Source organism: Hyaena hyaena, unplaced genomic scaffold (assembly GCF_003009895.1).
Source record: "Hyaena hyaena isolate Hyena2069 unplaced genomic scaffold, ASM300989v1 scaffold_2173, whole genome shotgun sequence".
Classification (NCBI taxonomy): domain Eukaryota; kingdom Metazoa; phylum Chordata; class Mammalia; order Carnivora; family Hyaenidae; genus Hyaena; species Hyaena hyaena.
In genome coordinates, this window is record NW_024082809.1 from 74,967 (window position 1) to 80,039 (window position 5,073).

At 50.9% G+C, this 5,073-nt stretch overlaps 1 pseudogene; it reads right to left on the reverse strand.

Annotated features, from left to right (window-relative positions):
* Nucleotides 1-641: 641 nt before the first annotated feature.
* LOC120227316 lies at nt 642-2,338 on the reverse strand (annotated as a pseudogene).
* Nucleotides 2,339-5,073: the final 2,735 nt, after the last annotated feature.

A 5,073-nucleotide genomic window follows, 5' to 3' on the forward strand; every position in this document is an offset into this window, starting at 1 on the left:
CGCGTGCCTGCCACCATTGTCCTCCCGGCTGGTTTGGGCCCCTGAAAGAGCTGCGCGTGGACACCAGCGTCCGCGCTCCTGGCTGTCTGGAACTCGAGAGGGAAGCCAAAAAGTTAAAAACTGGGAAATTTGCCTGTGAGTTCGTGTTTCGGGTGACGAGCCATAGAGGGACCTGGTTTTCCTCACTCCAGCGGGCTCCGTGCACCCGCAGGCAAGCCCCCGCCCATGCTTGCCAGCCCGACCCAGAGAAGGAAGCAGCGATTCTGACTCCACCCCCAGAGCCAGGCAGGAAGCCTGGAATTGCCCCGAGGGAATTTCCTGGGAAGCTGTGTCTAAGGCAAATTCAGCAGGGCGTGCGGACTGGGATTTGGAGATTGGGACTGGCCTGAGTTGAAAAGTGCAACCAACTTTGGCTGCGCCTCTGGTATGGGGAGTTTACACACCCAAAAAAGCGAGGTGCAGCACTTGGTTCAAGAAGGGACTGGAGCACCGTCACTCTCCTCCCCACAATGGCCAAGGGTTTTTTGTGTGTGTGTGTGTGTGAAAACAGGGAACTTTAGTATAAATAAGAGGTCCCAGGGGACAGGGAGGGCCCCCCGAGGGGCTTCCAAATTTAACACTCTTCAAAAGCACAAACGACAGCACAGGCTGGGTGGGGGCCATAGAGGGGTGGGCCACCCCTGCTCTGCCCACAGGCTGAGGGGCACATTGCAGAGCTTGGGGGGGGGCGTCTCCCCTAGGAGTGACCAGTCACATGCTGGGGAAGGGATGAGGCAAACACTGATGTTTTGGAGGAAGGGGGTCAATGTACTTGGCAGTGGGTGGGGACAAGGCTATGGCCACAGGGGCCACTACATCCCCCCAAGTGCTGGGCCAGTCTGGGGGACCCCATGATCCCCAAATTTGTGCAGGGCAAGAGAAGGGAGCAGTCCATCCGTCATGGTTAGTCTTGTTAATAAGTTGATCCGTGAGGTCAGCGGGAGGGTCATGGCTAGGAGGCGGGGAACGGAGGGGGGACCCCGACATCCACGGCTTCACACCACTGTGCCGCTCGGGGTGTTGCTGGGTTGGGAGGGGATGCCCTCTACCACTGACTTGCTGGGTGACCTGGGCCAACTTCCTTCCCCTGTCTAGACTTCGGCCTCCTCGTCTGTGAACGCCTTGCCCAGCCCGGCCCAGGTGCAGATGAGGCCCTCCTGGCAGGCGGTGATGATGCAGTCCTCCAGGAAAAGGAGTACTGTGAGCCACTCCTGGGCGATCTTCTTGCACACCAGGGGCTCGAGCAGCGGCACCTCGTGGATGCTGGGCACAGCGCCGTGCCCAGCACCTTGGCCGGGTCCAGCCAGCTGCGCAGGACGGGGCCGCTCGGCATGTCCCCGCCGCCACCGTCGCCACCCCCGCCGCCTCCCCGGCTGATGTTGCTCAGGCTATGGTAGCGCTTATGCTCCTTCTCTGAGCCCCGGTCCCTCTGCTCCTGCAGCGTGAGTGTGGCAAAGCGGCCGATGCTGAACGGAGTGCCCGGCTCGGTGGCTGCGCCGGGGCCGTCCGCTTTGCTGCTGCCGGGTGCGGAAGGCTGTCGGAGAGGGACAGCGAACGGGGCAGGGGGCCAGGGCCTGGCTCGGCGCCCCGGGAGCCAACAGCAGCGGGGACGGCGGCGGGCAGCGTGGTGCCGGGTGCCGCGGGTGCCGGGGAGGGTGTGGGTACGGGCCAGGGGCGGGTGGGGGTAAAGCACGTCTTCCGTGAGGTCCCACAGGCAGAACTGCGTGACCCGGCCGGCCGAGCCAAAGCAGTAGGTGATGGGGTCGGCCTTGGGCAGTGGGGACAGGGGGGCACTCCCAGCCGATCCCGGGCCCCCTGAAGCATCAGGCTCCTCCTCTTCGCCACTCTGTTCCCCGTTGCCACCGCTGGCAGCAGCCGCCTCCACGGCCCTCGTGGTATAGGGGTCGAAGGCCACAGCATTAACCCAGGACTTGTGGCCATGGCCCCGGGCCACCACACGGCCCTCAGCGAAGGACACACGGTGACCAGGTCGTCCTCGGCACCTGTCACGACGTAGCGGCCATCCGGACTCCAGCACAAGCAGAGCAGGCCCCCAAAGTAGCTCTTCATAAGGCCCCGCAGGAGCATGGCGGCCTTCGGGAGAGAAGGCGAACTCGTTGAGGGGGCCTTCGCCCACCGCCCACATGGCCAGCGGGTTGCGGGGTGCCTTGCTCTTGGCGGCATAGATGGCAAAGCCCTTGCCCTGCTTCAGCAGGCTGTACTGGGGCAGGGCCAAGGCGCACGGGTGGCTGACATTGTACAGGTACAGGTGGCCGCTGGCGTGGGAGGCCAGGAACATTCTGGCCTCCCGCCTGAGGCATTGGATCAACCACACCCATCCCTGCTTGAGAGCTGCCCTCCTCCCTTTTTTTTTTCTCTTCTTCTTTCTCTTTTCTCTCTTTTATCCCCAGAACACTGACCTGATTAACTCTGGTCACCAGCTTGCTTAAACAATCACGAGTCCATTCTGTAGACAGAAATTCTACACCTACCGACATTTTCATCTCTTTCTCTCAGGAGTAATTAGACTATATAGTTTCTCTGGATAACACCAGCATCCTTCCCTCACCTATCCAACCATATTCTACCCTTTAGCTCTTTGAAAAAAGCTTCTTATCCCTTCTGCCTGTTCATTCTCTTTCCAATTTTGCCTGATCCCTGCCCTGTCTTCTCTCTTTCTCTATGCTCTTCAACCAGCACTGCATACACATGGCTATTTAACTGTAGCTGGGAAATCTGGTTATATGCTTTAAACCGTTCTATCTACATCGGTTTTCTTTTTTTCTTTTCTTTTCTCCTTTTTGGCCCTTTAATGTATTTTATACTCTCTATTATTCGCCCTCCCTCCTCCGTCTTCTCTCTTAACTTTTTCATTTTCCCTCTCACTTTGCATGTTAGTTGAACTAGCCTGTGCATTTGTGTGCTCCTGCTCCCTGTGTGTTTGTCTGTCTGTTTTCTTTTCCAGGGCTACCTCAAGAAACAATCCAGAGCACACAAGGTGGAGAGTCCCAAATATCACTAAGAATAGGAAAATAAAATAACCAAGGTCCCAACAAGAGACCAAGAGATACCATTCAAAAAACATTCTCTGAAAAGATAGGCCCTGGACAGTCAAAGAGTCTTCTTGGCAACAGCAGCGCTCATAGATACAGAGAGCATAACAGGTCTTTAAAACCTACAAGAGCCGGAAAGCTAACTAAACTGATGAAACGAAAGAGCTCTCCTCCAAAGAAACTCCAAGAAGAAATGACAGCTAATGAACTGCTCAAAACAGATATAAGGAGCATAACTGAACAAGATTTTAGATTAATAATGGTAAAATTAATAGCTGGGCTTGAGAAAAAACATAGGGGACATCAAAGAAACTATGGCTACAGACAGAATGGAATAAAAATAGGCATGAATAATTTAAAAACGTGATAAATGAGATACATAATAAATTAGAGGTCTCCAATGCACGGATTGAAGAGGCAAAAAGGAGAATAAGTGATTTAGAAGACACCATTAGAGAAAAACAAGAAGCTGACAAAAAAAGAGACAAACTGATCCAGGAACAGGAAAGAAGAGTTCGAGAGCTCAGCGATACGGTCAAACACAATAATATCCGTATCATAGGAATCTCAGAAGAGGAAGAGTGAGGGAAAGGTGCTGAAGGAGTCCTGGAACAAATTATAGCAGAGAACTTCCCCGATCTGGGGAAGGAAGTAAACGTTGAAATACAAAAGACTCAGAGGACTCCCCTCAGACGTAACTTGAATCGATCGATAAGAGCCCTGGACCTGATGGCTTCCCTGGGGAATTCTACCAGACATTTAAAACAGAATTAATCCCAATTCTTCTCAAGCTATTCCAAAAAATAGAAATCGAAGGAAAACTCCCGGACTCATTTTATGAAGCCAGCAAACTCTGATTCCCAAGCCAGACAGAGATCCAGCAAAACAAGAGAACTACAGGCCAATATCCTTGATGAATACGGATGCAAAAATCCTCAACAAGATCCTTGCGAGTCGAATCCAGCAACACATAAAAAGAATCATCCACCAAGATCAAGTGGGATTCATTCCTGGATTACAGGGCTGGTTCAACATTCGCAAGTCAATCAATGTGATACATCACATCAAAAAAAGAAAAGATAAAAATCATATGATCCTGTCCATAGATGCAGAAAAAGCATTTGACAAAATACAGCATTCCTTCTTATTAAAGACTCTAGAGAAAGTCGGGATAGAAAGAACCTACTTAAGCATCATCAAAGCCATCTATGAGAAGCCCTCAGCTAACATCTTCCTCAACGGGGAAAAACTGAGAGCTTTCCCCCTGAGATCAAGAACATGGCAGGGATGTCCACTCTCACCACTGTTGTTTAACATAGTGCAGGAAGTCCTAGCCTCAGCCTTCAGACAGCAAAAGGAAATAAAAGGCATCAGAATGGGCAAATAAGAAGTCAAACTATCACTTTTCACAGACTACTTGATACTCTACATAGAAAACCCGACAGACTCCACCAGAAGCCTACTAGAACTGATCCAAGAATTCAGCCAAGTTGCAGGGTACAAAATCAACGTACAGAAATCGGTAGCATTTTTATACACCAACAATGAAGCAACAGAAAGAGAAATCAAGAAACGGATCCCATTCACAATTGCACAAAAAAAAACACAAAATACCTCGGAATAAACCTAACCAAGGATACAAGAGATCTGTGTGATGAAAACTATAGAAAACTTATGAAGGAAATGGAAGAAGACACAAAGAAATGGAAAAACATTCCATGCTCATGGATAGGAAGAATAAATATATTTAAGATGTCATTACTACCCAAAGCAATCTACACATTCAATGCAATTCCAATCAAAATTTCACCAGCATACTTCTCAAAGCTAGAACAAACTAACCTAAAGTTTGTATGGAAACACAAAAGACCCCAAGTAGCGAAAGTAATACTGAAAAATAAAACCAAAACGGGAGGGATCACCATCCCAGACTTTAGCCTCTATTACAAAGCTGTCATCATCAAGACAGTATGGTATTGGC